Genomic DNA, 15490 nt, shown 5'->3' with positions numbered 1-15490 from the left:
AGTTCTTGCCTTACAGGTAAAGACTGGGGGTTGCTGTGCAAGTAAGTCCTTTCTGCTCTGTTCCAGTTAAAAGTCAGTCCATCTAGATGAAACTGGGGAAAAAATATTGTTACAGCTTATGTTTATTCTCAGAGAATGAGGAGGAGATGAGGAGGAAGGCAAGCATCCAGATCTGTATGCAGGAATGGTAAATCTGTTGCGTCAAGCCCTGACTTCAGACCTAGTGGGCACATGCAATATCAATGTGCTGAGTCCAATCTTACTAATCAGATCGCAGTCAGTTGTGATAAAGGGTCTGGTGCTTTCCAGGATAAACTGGACATTTAGTCTGTGTTTCTAACCAGTCAATAAAGCTCAAACAATTCTCTTCTAGAAATTTGTATTAAAATTGCCTTATTCCTATGTGTCTATATTTGGATATGAATTGTAGGACCTTGGGGATATACGTAGAGTTCAGTTAAATTTTGACACAGCAGCAACTGCATTTTCCTAATCTGTAAACAAGCTTTTACGCAATATTCCTGGCACTAAAAGTCTGTTTGAAATTGAGTTGTGGAAGTGCAAGAGTTCATAACCCTTCTCTTGCAGCAGCTCAGTCAGTGCAAGCTGAATATCGAGTACCTGACTTAAGGTGGCAAGGTCTTCTTTAGCTACTTGGGCAGAGCCCTAGAAGACAGCAGCATTGCTGCCAGCTACATGGCAAAGGATGTGGGTATTGCAAACAACTATTTCCTTTTACCTTTGTCAGGAAAAATTAATGATACATTTACAAAATACGGAATGGGATGGGAGGGAAAGGAAGGGAAGAGGGGAGGAAGAGGAGTCAGGTTACATAGGAGGACTGTAGAGATGCCATTCATTACTGCAGGGAGAAAATGCATGCAATCAAAGCTCAATTAGAGTTGAAGCTGACAAAAATAAAACAAAACAAAAAACATTGGTCTGATAGTTATTGAGGATGGTCATCTCACAAATGTGGATGTAGATAAAGCAGAGATTTTTCATGGCTGGTGAGCAGCCCTGTGGGAAGGAATCTGGGGTTCGGGTTGGTGGCAAATTGTGTATGAGTCAGCAGTGTGCCCAGGCAGGCAAAAGGGCCAACTGTACCCTGGGGTCCAGCAGGCCCAGCACTGCTGCCAGGTGAGGGAGTGGATTGTCCCGCTGTGCTCTGTGCTGTGGCCTCACCTCAAGCACGGTGTGCAGCTTTGGGCACCACAGTATAAGAAAGACATAAAACTACTGGAGAGTGTCCAAAGGAGGGCTATGAAGATGGGGAAGGGTCTGGAGGGCAAGGTGAGTGTATGAAGCAGCTGAAGTCCCTGGGTTTGCTCAGCCCAGAGCAGAGGAGCTGAGGGGAGGCCTCATGGCGGCTGCAGCTCCTCACAGGGAGTAGAGGAGCAGCACTGAGCTCTGCGCTCTGTGACAACGACAGGGCCTGAGGGAACGGCAAGGAGCTGTGTCAGGGGAGGGGCAGCTGAGGGTTAGGGAAAGGCTCTGCACCAGAGGGCTGTGAGCATGGAACAGCCTGCCCAGGGCAGTGGGTACAGCCCTGAGCTACTGGAGTTCAAGGAGTGTTGGGACAGTGCTCTCAGACATGGTTTGAATTTTGGGTGGTCCTGTGTGGAGCTGAGAGTTGGACTCGGTGATCTTTGTGGGTCTCTTCCAACTTGGGATGTTCTGTGAGTCTATGAATAGCACAGAACAGAATAGAACTAAATAGTTCAGTTGGAAAGGGCCTACCAAGATTTACTCCAACTGCAATGCACTTTGTAATCCAAACACTTTCTCAGGCTGAGCTTCAAAGTCTTCAACTCGCGAATGGATTCAGCAGCAGGTATTAGTGCTCTGCAGTTCACTAAGTTCAACTTTTGACAGTAATGGAATAGTTTTCCATTGCAAGTCTTTACATCTTTATTTAGTACACATGGACTGCTGTTGCTGCCTTAACATATTAACAGTTATTTAGAGAATAATCTGGTGAGTACTTTAGTTCATGTATGGATTGCAAAATATATCTTGTCATTCACTTTATGTTAAGATTTATTTATGTGCTTTTGCTAAGTAACAAACAGCTCTTACAGAGTTGGCTACACATATGAAGACCATGTGGTATAAGGGGTTATAAATACAGCAGTTAAAAACATTCCAGACAATTATAAATCACTATAATATGCAACCCCAGTGGTTTGATGAATAATATATTTACTAACTTACTAACCACTTATCAGAGTGATTTGTGTCGTACTTAATTTTATATTCAGTGTAAGTTTTCTATAAGGCCTAAGTTTGTTTTCTTTTGCCAGAAGCATTTATTTCTGAGTCAAAACTCAGTCTCTTTTGCAAAACAGAGGAAAATCAAAGAAGCATGATAATCAGTCTAAACTCATCTAAAGTGCTTTAAAAATAGCCAGCCCACCTACTGCTCTGGGAGATTAGATAGTGCAGCATACAGAAGCACGGTGCAGGGTAGCTAAGGAACCATGCAGTATGCAAGTTTTTCCAAACGCACTCGAAGCAGTGGCTCTCAGCAACACATTTGCTCCTGCCAGACCTTCTGCCTCTCACATTCCCACTCCCTTACTGCTGGGTAAGCAGAACGTTTAATTCTGTCCATGGGAAATGGCGCAGCAGATTTTTGTCTCCAAATTAACAGCTTATAGTGGAGAGACTGGTAGCAGGAGGAGGTTGAGAAGAGAGAGATGGTGTTGTTCAGTTGCTGGTGTGGTGGCGGTGGTGTGCCAGTTGTCACTTGGGCTCTCACAATGATAGCCTATATAAACTGAAGTAAAATTCTAACAGCTAGGTCTGCAAAGGGCTGTAGGCATCTCACTGCCCTGTGTGGGCCTTGCCAGGCTCCACAAAGCCATGCCTAGCTGTCATCTAACTCTGTAATGATTTCGGCTCTGCCAGGGAGCATGTTACAATTGCCTGATGGCTCTGGAAGGGGTCTCAGGTAAAACCTTTACTTGTTAGTCTTCTCAGTAGTGCTATGCAAACTGATAGCAATAGATACTATTTCCTGATGGATCCTGTGGTTTTTGTGGTGTGTAAGCACATAATGCATATACACTAATTAAATCAAATTGATCTACTTCATAGAAAGTATTTTGATTTTTTTTTTCCTGCTCTTCCCTCTGTCAAGCTCTCTCTGAGAACTTGTTATAAAACTCAGCTCATCTGTTTTTCTAGTTGTCTGTTATCAGTATTTTACCTTCAGTTGATTCACATGGCTGGCCAGCTTACCTAATTTCCCAATAAACAGTCTATTGGTGAAAGAGTTTTTGGCATGCAAACAGCATACATTGCAAAAGACACTCTAGGAGGAAGAGTGGTATGCATGTGTGTTACAGCACTGCTGCTTAGATCATGTGGTCACATAGCTGTATCTGAGGGAAATTTTGCACCAAAATAAACTTTGAAGTTGAGTAAAGCAAAGGGGATTTTCCCATCACAGATCAAACAGAATGTACTGTGCAGCAAAATGAGGAAATCCAGTCTCATGATTTTCAGCATCACTGATTTTGAAAGGGTTAACAACCTGCCAGTAACTGCATCTTATTAATGTAATGCATGTTGGCATTTCTTTTGCAAATTCCTATTATGGAGTTTGATGAAACAGCTTTTGTTTGTTCACACTTGTCTCTCTTAAAATTTGTATATCATTAGTAAATCTTATTTTTTTCTGCAACAGCTTGCACTTTCTTCTGTATGCAGGCAGAAGTCAACTCATTCTATTAGTTTAGATTATCATTTTAAGCTTGATTTAAAAAGTGTGTAGACTTTTAATGCTCCCAACAACTAAGATTGTAACCAGTTTACATGTTGAGATCTGTTGATTTGTCTGTCTGCAGAAGTTCATCACTCCAGGAATGGAGGCCCTTTGATAGTAAATATATTCACAGAATGTGGTTTTTTAGTCTCTGTATTATTTTAGATATCTTATTTATATTTAGATATCTTATTATACTGGAGTTCCCTAGATGTTTAGCAACATTTCAAAAGACCTCAGTCTGTCTGGGGAGAGAGGAACTTGCTGTAGCCCTTTTGTGTCCTGGTCTGCCAAATCTATAAATATGGATGAGCGTGTATCACTGACTGCGGGGGATTTAAAAAAAATAAAATAAAATTAAGAGGTGATATTTTAAGCAGTTTATATGTTAGGCTATAATGTAGGAAAGAATGTGTGTTCATACAGCGACCTTCCTCAAATCAATGCATTAAGCCTGGTGTATTTTGTTAATATTATACTTGAAGTTGTCAATGGTTTATTTTTGAAATAGTAATAGCATACAAGAAAAAATTCTAAACCTGGAGAAAAATCCAGTAAATGAAACAGTGGTGGTACAGGGAAATACTCCTCTCCTCTCCTCCTCTCTCCTCTCCTCTTTCTGTTAGCATTTGTTTCCTGTTAATCAATTCATGTTTAGGAGTGACTTGGTATATTTTTTTCCAGCCTATGTTATAAGGTTGGCAGAGAGAAATCCTTGCAGGCAGTTTATTATGTAGTTATTGTAGTTTATATTCTTGCATTTAAGATATATTTAATCCCTGGTGATTTTTCTTGTGTTTTTGTTTAGTTTCTTGAAAGGTTGTTGTTCTCCCATGGAATGTGGTTTTTTTCCTTCTAAACACAAGATGTAAATACATATGTAAGTAATGCTGTGTGAACCTTTGAGTCAGCTGCTTCCACTTCTTGTGTGTTCTATCCAAGACAATTTCAGAAAATTATTAGTAAGCCTTATAAGCTTAGAAATAAAATCTCCTTGACTGGTATTTGAAATGAAAATGAAAAGTTTTAACATATGTATTAAGTATATATGTAAAAAAAAAAAAAAAAAAAAAAAAATCCCAGAGTTAACAGACAAGTAGAAATTTTACAGGATTGTTATAGACACAATGACATCTGTTTTTTATTGCAGTTAATGAGTCCTAATATGATGTGCCATTTTGTGTTATGTAACTATTTATTATTAATCTCCATCTCCTGTTACAAATCAGTTCTCAATGCTTTTTTTTTTTCCCCTCATCATTCTTGAGATACTATGTAGCTATATATTTATGCCTATTGCAATCAAAGTAACGATATTCTGCTGTATTAAGAATTTTTAAGTACTTGGAGATAGATTCTGTATTCTTCGTGAAGTAACTCTTGTCCTAATCATTACCAGGAACTGAACCTGGAACTACCAGAGCTAGAGGATAGCTTGACAATTTGAGCTCAAAAAGGCTAAATCTTCTGGCTAGCAGTTGCAGGAGAGTCATGCTTTTTGTGGCTCTGGCAGAAGATACTACTTGGAGAGGGAATTATGCTTGTGCAACTCCAAACTGCCAGAGAAATCCAGGGGAATTTGGGGGTTTGCAGGGAATGTGAAACTGGTCTCTTCCAGGAGCTTCCCAGTAAGCATGAAAGGGTTTTGTGTGTGTGTGTGTGTGTGTGCGTGTGCATGTGTGTGATGGATAGTGAGAAATTCTAACATCTGACATTGCTAAGTGCATTCTGCAGTTTTCCATTAGTGATGGTGGAGTCCTTCAGTGAATCCCTTCAGGAGTAACCATTTGGCATTTCCTAAACCCTTGTCTGTATATCATGTAAAGCTCAGTGTTACCACTCTAAAGGAAGACTTTAAAAAGTTAAATGCCATTGGAATTTAGTAATGTAGGCCACACTGTAAACTGTGGTTAAGTTGAGCTGAGGCCTGCTTCAGAGAAGAACCTGTATTTGATTAAACCCTGCCTCTAGCTAGATAAAAATGAGTTTGAAGTAGATTAATATAAAAACAGTTAAAAGCTTCCTCGTTGTTGTCAGTTTCCAAAATGAAACTTGTCAAGAGTTTGGCAAAAAGAGTTCAAAGGCAGATCTTATTCTGAGCTGAGAAAAACAAATCCAAAGGAGCAAACAGCAATATGGACCTTCTCACCTTTGGTTGACTTGAATGAATTTTCTCCATGTACACTGTGGCTTTATGGCCTTCATTTCTACTTGCCAAGCCATTTTTTTTTTTCTCCAGACTACAGCCCCTCAAGAGTTGTGTCTCATAGCTTTGTCTAGCACAGAAATATCTTCTGTACTTCTTGGCCTATCTTCTCATGGCCTTCATGAATCTTCTCTGACATGTACTGTGCGTAATTATTATGAGAACATAAACCAAGGGCAAAATTCGAAAGATAGTTTTGGACTCAGTGAGAAACCGTCTGAGAGAGAATTGAAGTGGAGACAGCACAGTGTAACAGTGGGGTTTATGTCAGAATTTTTGCAGGATTCTACTTCCATCTGTAACTTTGGGTGGCACGTGACCACTGCGTACCACATGCTTTGGCCTGTTGCAGACACTTGCACATCTTGGTGACAAGATTGTGCAACATTTTTTGTTATTGATTTGGACATAAATTCTGTGGTCCCAGTGATGAGTAAAAAAATGGGGCTCATAGACCAAGTCCTACAAATGCTACCAAGTGATTAGCAAAACCAGTGTCATACTGCAAAGACTGGGCTTTGACACCCTTAATGCTTTTTTCCCATATCCTTTTGTATATACAACTAGGTCACGTTAGTGACCACAGGCATGAGTCTCCGTTCCATTACACTGGTTTTATGCCAGAGTAACCATGCAGGTTTTCACAGTATAAAAAGACTGATGAAATGTGGTGAAAAATGGATCCCATACATATTCCAATCTGTGAGTGACTTAATATTTGTTGCTAAAACATTTTAAACCTTTAAAAAACAACATTTCCACCAGTCACATTAGGGATTTAGAGTTTGCTGTCTCATGGCTTGCCAGAGCTAGCAGCAAATGCTGGGAAACAAGCACGTCTTTAATCACGGAAAACCATGGGATATTTAATTCTCAAATTTGACAGTCATCTAGGAAGAACAGCTAGTGCTCTTGTATATTAACCTAATTGTTGAAACATATATTTTTCTCCCAATCTCAATTTTAAGGTAAAATAATCATTTCTGTAGATGTAGGGTATTTGTTCCTTCTAGATGGCAGCAGTTTGAAATCAGTGGCAGACTTGAAATGTTACAGATGTTATGAGAGAAATTAATGGAGAGTTTGAGAAAGGAAATGAGGCAGAAGTTAGACGCAGGACATTTCATGGGTCTGTAGGTTGTTCCATGACTACAGAACACTAAAGTTTGTTGTTGCTTTGACAACGTATGTGGAGCAAATATGTATTTTTTTCTAAGTACATGTATACAAACATACATAGTTCCTCTAATTTGTTACTTACTAACTTACTGCTCTACTTGAACTGTAAAGGAAGACTTGTGGTTTCTTTAAATTTCTTAGGATAGCAGGCTTGTTACTGCTTCTGTTAAAATTAGTTGCAAAGCTCTGGTTGACAGCAATAGGAGAAATCTCCTTATTTTTGATGGTCATAAGTTAAAACCCCTGACAAGCGAGACAGACTGTAGTATCAAAGGACAGCTTGCTTGCTGAGGAGGCAGGTGTATGTAAAAGGAATATAAAGTCTGTTGTAGTCAAGAGTTTGTTGCACCACAGATTTCCCGTATAACTCAAAACTAGTTAATATGGTTCACTTTTCAATCTGTAAACTGAGAACAACAGCATGTCCTTAGATTAAAAAGCAGTGATAAACTCAGATAAAGTGATCTGTAGCACATTTAGTGGCTGGGAGGGATTTCTCATATGACTCAGGCATAAGCTTAGTCTGAAACAGCTGGGTAAATAGTCCTAGTGATTAATTTATTAGTAGTTAATTAGTTCAGTTAATTAGTAACTAGCAAAGTAACAGCTGTTGCTCCTGCTTGTTGTGTAAGAGAATTGTGACCTTTGGCCTTCTGTTGTGCTCCTAATGGTGTAGTGTTAGGCAGCAAACTGATGATGCTGGAAGTCAGTAATTGCCTATTTTTTTTTAGATATATGCTTAAACTGCTGTATATTAATGAGGTACTACGTGTCAGCTGAAATGTGATAACTGAGGGTTCTTTCAGGCTGAGGCACATGGAAGGCAAGGAAAGTTCATTTCATTTGTAACAAAAATGAGCTAGTTAAGGAGAGAGGATGCTGGTTTTGCTGGCTTGTGGCAAGATATTTTTCCTTGGTTATTAGATCTGAGCTCATATAAAGGTTTAGGTAAGAAATTTCCATTGTTTTTTCTGGTATCAGCATCTCTGATTACGTGAAAACAAGTCTGATAACATAAAGGTCTCAAGATTTACAGTGGTTAACAGTATTAATCTCTCCTTTTCTCCTTTCCAATGTGTACTCATTTAACATGGATGAAGAAAATAATTGGTTCATTTTTCATAGGCTCTGTCCCAGACTGATCTGGGGGAGAAAAAAGGAAATTTCCTGCCAACTAGAAGTTCTGAGAAGATTTCATTCTGGAAACAACAAACGTTGTATTTCTGTGTTCCCTGGTTCCTGCAGCTTCTCAGTGAAAATGGCATTTGACAGGTAACTGACTATTAGCTTTGTATTCATTTGTTGGTATAAACAGGATGTTCGTTCTTTTTTTTTTTTTTCCCTTTTAAAAATTTTTTAATATTATTATTATTATTATTATTATTTTTTGGGAGCCTTGCTGTTAGGGCTGCCTGGAAGTCTATCACAGGGTTTCCAAGCTCTTGGTTGGTATTTGCTGGTAGGTGATTGGAAAGTCTGGAACTGATGAAAATTATTGGGATTTCCATGCTCTCTTAGTGGGTAGTCATTCATTTTAAGGCCGACATTTCCAGGACTTAAAACTTAGCGGCTGAAGCCATGGAAGCTTGGTGTTTTCCCTCTTTGGGATACTCAGCAGGGCAGATATGTCTCCTGATTCCACTCTAAACTTACTTTTATTTCATGGGAGCCATAACCCACCTCCTTATCCAGCAAAAGATGAACCTACCTTGCTTTCAGCTAGCTGGCTGGGGTATGAGGTAGCAATCCAGCTGTGAAAGCATGGAATTTAATGTGGGCTAATTTCTGTATGCAGCTTACCCAGCTTCTTTGGGTGCGTCCTGCATGGCTGCTAGACCACAATGGAAACTACCCACGCAGCTTCAAACAGCTAATGATGCGGCCTCGCACCCACCACACCCAGCGTCTGGAAGATTCTGGCCCATCTTGTGCAGTAACACTATGCAGTGTTACAGCATCTGGCTTTGGCAAGTCTGCAGGCAGAGGCTTTGAAACAAAAAACAAAACTATGCATCCTCACCACTGTTTCTTCCCTTATTTACATGATTAAGTGCTGCAGTGTACACATGTGGGCAAGAGTAGGAAGACTCAGGGAAGGGAGGTGGCAGAATTACTATCCCTGCAGGTGTTCAAGAAACATGGAGATATGGTGCTGAAGGATGTGGTTAGTGGGCATGGTGGGAATGGGTTCACAGTTGGACTAGATGGTCTTAGTGGTCTTTCCCAACCTTTATGATTCTATGGATGCATCTTAACAATGGTTGCAAAGGAACTGTAGTGGGTCAGTACCTTACAGGATCTGCTGCTTGAGCTGATCCACATCTTCTTCCACCACACCTAGAGTTTCACACATATTAGGCAGAGCTGGCGTTTGTGGTGTGAAAACTGTCTAAGAGGTGTCAGATTTGGCCTTCAAAACTGAGAGAGCTTTATCAGACACTTTTACAGGCAGATTTGCAAATGCATCTATCCCTAAAGCCTGCATCTCCGTATGTGTCACCACAGCAGCAACTTCTTTCCTTGTCACCTTTGTACACTGATGATACATATCTTCTGTGATTGACGTGCAGGCACAGAAAAAAGTTTTCTTGCTATCTTGCTTGTGTTGCTTCAAGTATAGTTCTCATGCTGAGAAACTGAACACCTTCTATTTCTTTTACTGCTCCAGTGACTTGCACTTCACAGATCTTGGTCTGTGGATGTCTGGAGGTGGCCAAGATAGCAAATGCTTTCAGAAGAAAGATGACAGAAGAAAGCAAGAATTGTTTTTGGTCGTCTTTGGCAGGCTAGGTCATTCCTCTGTTTCAAACACTTTTGCGGAATGCCTTGCTCTGGGAGAATACATCTGATCTTCCATGGTGGAAGCAATTTCCACATGAATGCACTGTGTTCCTCTTGTGCAAATACCTGTGCCTGTGAACAGATTTGAGCCCATAAACACTGTTTTGGCTGTTTTGTTTGTCTTTGAAGATGACTGCCAACCTTCGACTTCCACAGCAGGAATCTTGCGTAAGACCACATGTGAAAGAAAACCATCCATGTAACATTTAAAATCCATTGTTTTGTTAGTTAAGAGGAAATGCAGTTAGACCAGTTTTTTATGGCTTTTTCACAGCTTTCATGATCTTGTGGGAGCATGTAATCATACAGCATTAAAAGGAAATCCAAATCTAGATTCATCTGTTATCTTGTTAAGGGGAAAATGCATGTGATGAGTGGATTGGTAGGATTAAGTCACTACAAGAAATCATAACCTTCTGTTGTGCTTGCATATAGCAACCTGATAATGTTAGTTGTCTCTACCATAAGGGAGCAGAATGCCTATGTTTTATAACAAATTGAAACATGATGCTGTAGGCACACAGCATAGTAAGAGAGTGTGTGTAAACACTTGCATACGTGTTCATATATATACGTGTACGTTCTTCTGGTACATGTATATTTCTTTCCAGATGCAGTTGGAGTCCTGGCTGCTGTGAGAGTTAGATGGCTTTCTTGTGCAATGTGGGTGTTTATCATCCTGCTGTAACTGTTCATGCTGTTATGAGTTTCCACTTGGGAGCCATTTTCAGGCACATGTTCCTGTCAACCAAGGTCAGCGCTGAGCCAGAGAAGCAGAGCACAGGTGGTATGTCATAGTTAGCCTCTTTCTTTTGGCTTCAGACTGTGGCACTTCTCAATTTAATTTATGATTAAACCATTGCCCTGAGATAATACAAAAAATCTTAGTGTATTTCTGCCTGGATTTCAGAGAAATGGTTCTTTAAATAAACAAGGGAAAAAATGAGTGAATGCATAAAAAGGGACTCAGACCTGACCAAAATCCTGTGGAAAGACTCTTTGGATTTCAGCAGGCTCTACTTGTCCTTAATACACACTCTGTTGTGTCTAATCCTAGGTGGGAGTATCACATTTTCAGGCTGTAAGTGGCTACTTGCCTCTCATAAGGTGCAGTGCTGGTGGCAGTGGAGAAAGCCCAGGGTGAGGGGAGAGTTTGTGGCAAAGAGTGTTTTTTTTCTTTTTTTTCTTTTTTTTTCCTGCTTGGATGGCAGCTGGATTCTACACAAAAAAGCCCTAAGGGGAGAAATACATCAGGGTCATTACAACTGTCATTTGGCAGTTACGTATTCTTGAAATAAACTGTTAACACAATTTTGCTGATTCTTGCCAAACAGCAAGGGCAAGTTGGCTGTATTTTTGGAGCTAGAATGGGACTGCAAGCTTTAGAAATCCTCTCTACAGTCAGCTGATGAAAGAATATGGGAAACAGTGTCTGGATGTTAACCTTCTTACCTGCAGAAATCCATGCTTGTGTATGCATACACATACTGTGTTTTTGTCAATTATCAGTGCAGACTATCGAAAGTTCCACCAGATTTTTACTTGTCCTTGAATGTTATTATTAATAACCTATTAAAAGGTAATGCTTTAAGATCAAGGATGTTGTTGTTGTTGACTTGGATAAGATTTTTGAGCTGTTTACAATGTATAATGGTGTTGATTTTTCACTCAGAGTGGATAAAAGTCAGATTTGAGCTCTGTTGATCAGATTTTTCTTGTTAGAACTGCACCTCCTTTCCAGAGTAGAGGAATAATTGCTTATTCCTTTCAAGACCTTGATGTTTCTCTCAGTTTGTGCTGCTTAGCCTGGAACAAACAAGACAAAAATTCCTTCTCGCTGTGCCTAAATTGCCAACATCCATGATGTGGAAATTCAAGGCCTGAGAAACAGGTCTTGAACAGGGAAGCCCAAAGGGATATCATGGCTTGGGATTCCCTGTGACTCCATTTGGTGGTACTGCCCTTATGTCATGGCTTCATCTGGCAGAAGCAGTGAGAGGGCTACCTCATGGGGTGCAGGAGAAGAAATGGAGAAGAAATAGTGATTGTCTGCTGGGCAGGGTTGGTGTTTTTCTCTCCATCATGTATGCTTTCTGCCTAGGGCCTGGATGTGACAGAGTGACCACATGGTACAGCAAGAGAATATTTATTATCACAGCAACTAGTCTGTTTTGCTATATGTGATTGGCATTGGTAGTAATGGTAGTCTGGAGCTCAAAACTGGCAATAAACCCCAGCAGGAGGCAAACTATAGAATTATATAATCATCAGGGTTGGAAAAGAGCTACAAGATCATCTAGTCCAACTGTCCACCTACCATAAATATTTCCTCACTAAACTATGTCTCTCAGTACAACATCTAAATGTTTCTTGAACACCTCCTTGGACGGTGACTCAATCACCTCCCTGGGCATCCCCTTCTGGCACCTGACTACTCTTTTGGAGAAGTCATTCTTTCTATTATCCCTGGTGCAATTTGAGGTCGTTCCCTGTTGTTCTATTGCTTGTTGCACTGTAGAAGAGGCCAATCACCCATGTCGCCATAACCTCCTTTCAGGTAGTTGGATAGAGTGATAAGGTCTCCTTTGAGCCTCCTCTGCTCCAGACTAAACAATCCCAGTTTCCTCAGCCGCTCTCATAAGACCTGTGCTCCAGACCCCTCATCAGCTTTGTTGCCCTTCTCTGGACGCACTCCAAGACCTTGATGTCTTTCTTGTGAGGGTCCAAAAACTGAATGCAGCACTCGAGTACAGGGGGACGATCACCTTGCTGCTCCTGCTGGCAATGCTATTTCATATACAAATCAGAATGCCACTGGCGTTCTTGGCTACCTGTGCACGCTGCTGGCTCATGTTTAGCTGAGCACTGACCAACATCTCCACATCCATTTCTTCTACACAATCTTCCAGTCACTCTGCTCCAAGCCTGTAGTGTTGCCTGGGGTTGTTGTGGCCAAAGTGAAGGACTAGCACTTGGTCTTGCTGAACTTCACTCCACTGGCCTCATCCCAGCCATCCAGCCTGTTGAGATCCTTCTGAAGGGGCTTTCTACCCCCAGGCAGAGTGACGCTTCCTCCCAGCTTGGTGTCATCTGCACACTTACTGAGGATCACTCAGTCCCCTCGCCCAGGTCATCAATAAAGATATTAAACAGGACTGGCCCCAGTACTGACCCTTGGGGACCCCACTTGTGATTTCTTGCCAGCTGGGTTTAACTCCGTTCACCATCGCTCTCTGGGCCCAGCCCTCTGGCCAGTTCTTTATGCAGAAAAGAGTGTACCTGTCCAAGCCATGGGCTGCTGGGTTCTCCAGGACAGCACTATGGGAGACAGTGTCAAAGGATATGCCTAAGTCTAGCTAGACTATGTCAGTAGCCTTTTCCTCATCCACCAGGTGGGTCACTTGATTGTAAAAGGAGATCAAATTGGTCAAGCATAACCTGCTTTTTGTGAACCCATGCTGACTGGACCTGTTCCACTGGTTGTCCTGCATGTGCTGTGTGATCTCACTCAAGATGATCTATGTATGTGGTGCAAGAGTAATTATAATGTTTCATTGAAGCTGGACAGAGAAAGATGTATAAAAGGTGTCTGAAATCTAACTCTGTGTTTCACCTTCACTGTGTTGCTTCACTTGGAAAGTTTCACTATGATTCTCTATAATTCAGTTCTGTCACTTAAATATTACTTAGATGCCTAATTTCAGCAAGTTCAGTGCAATCCAGTGCAGTAAATGCAGTAAGTAACCTCCCTGGAAGCAAATAGAATAGATTTCCCATTGCACTGAGACACTTGTTTTATTGAGACTAAGCTGATATTTTTAATATGATGTTGAATTTGTTTGAAATACTTGACTGTGCCAAGCCTTGCAAAATTGGAGGAAAGAAAATTCGTAAATGTACAGCATAGAATTTCTTGTATGTGCTGTGAATACTGGCACGGAAGGAAACTGGATTAGGTGAACTGTACTGATCTTGCAGAGTATGTCACACACTTAAAGAAAAATATCCTGAACTCATTTTCTTGATGTCAGCCTGGAATGAATTCACTTTATCCAGTGATGTTAAACTGCTATTCATGCTACTGATACAGTTGTGTTTTATTACCTGCTTGATGCAAGTCATGAGTAATACAGAGAGTATTAGGTATGTGTTCTAGTTTCGGATGCAGAATGTGTGATGCAATCCACTACAGGGTTTATGCATATATGCACTGAGCATATTTTTGAGCTACTGTACTTTGAAATCTGTGCCAGACATCTATGCAGCCAGACAGTAAACAAAGAACATGATACCTTAGGCCAGGAACCTTCAACAGCAGAGAGGGCTTACCTCAGAGACTACAAACAGGAAGCGTAGCATGTGTTAAGTCACAAAGGTTAGTAGGCCAACAGAGAGCAGTGCTGTGCCCGTGAGTTACACATGTGGTATCTGAAGGCACTGGGAGTTTTGCCACTGATTTCCAAAGGGGTAAGACTTCAACAACTGAATCTATAGCCATTTAATTCCATTGGCATTAGTGAAATTGCTTCAGATTTGGTCAAGATTGGATGCAAAAAGTGAATCTGATCTCCTGTTAAAAGGAATTGTGAAATTTACATTTATTGCTTTATTCAAAAAACATTTTTCTCTGCCTGTGAAATGCTTTATGAACATTTTGCCTTAGTTTATGTAAGAGTGCTCTTCAGCTAAACTCACATTCTGATGCCATTGAACACAGATTCCACTGCATGAGAAAATATTATAAATGCAATGAGTATTAACTACAGCCTCTTCCAGATCCCAAAATGGGACTTTAAATTACAAAGTTTTGATATGTGGCTTACATGTTCCTGGAAATTCTGTGAAATTCATCACAAGATTGAAGAAAACATTTTTTTTTTTTTTTCCAAAGCCAAAACTAAGGTTAGAAGCTAAGCTTGAGACAATCTGGTCTGGCTGCACAACTTGTTGTAGACTTCAAGGAGGCTTGAAGAACTATTTCACATTCCTCAGTTGCAAGTGAATGCATAGTTGTAATGAAAAGAAAAAATAATAAAAAATAATTCTTATGGAAATGAGAAATCAAGTATAAAATGTATTTATAGAAAGCAAGGCTGCTGAAGTACGATAGTCCTTTTTTTTTGGTAGAGATTTTACGATTAGCTAGTTTTCATATGATTCAATTCTTTTTGATTTATTTGTATTAATGATTAATATGATGTGTCAGAATAATGTAATGGATAGCTAATGATACTGTCCTCAGAACCATCAAAATTAGGTTGTTATGCCTGATGGGAAATGTAGTTTCAGATCTTTTCTTCTCATGATAATGAAAAACATTCATAATGTCAAAAATTGTTTTCCTTATGTGCCAAACGGTACAATGGAGAAATCTGGAGAGTGTTTACAGCTCTTGGCTCCTCTCTTTGGAATATCTGTACACTGGCTCTACTGAAGCAGGAAAACTAATGTTCTTAAGGAAATAGAGGAGAGAATGAGTAGCAGAAGATGCTGAG

The 15490-nt window shown here is 40.3% G+C and overlaps 1 non-coding gene across 7 annotated transcripts in view; it reads left to right on the top strand.

Moving 5' to 3' along the window:
- The first annotated feature begins 2463 nt into the window (after nucleotides 1-2463).
- LOC112532525 overlaps nucleotides 2464-15490 on the top strand; it is a 243058-nt gene continuing 230031 nt past the window's right edge. For 6 of the 7 annotated variants that reach the window (XR_003075402.3, XR_006939491.1, XR_006939487.1 and 3 more), the window contains exons 1-2: nucleotides 2464-8102; nucleotides 8280-8426. This is a non-coding gene — a transcript (uncharacterized LOC112532525). Of the gene's footprint in view, nucleotides 8103-8279; nucleotides 8427-9822; nucleotides 10783-15490 lie in introns of all 7 variants that reach the window. The other variant, XR_006939490.1, reaches the window with a different exon arrangement.

This window comes from Gallus gallus, chromosome 5 (assembly GCF_016699485.2).
Source record: "Gallus gallus isolate bGalGal1 chromosome 5, bGalGal1.mat.broiler.GRCg7b, whole genome shotgun sequence".
Classification (NCBI taxonomy): Eukaryota; Metazoa; Chordata; class Aves; order Galliformes; family Phasianidae; genus Gallus; species Gallus gallus.
The sequence above is the reverse complement of the archived record's forward strand: the minus strand, read 5'-3'. Positions and strand labels throughout refer to the sequence as shown.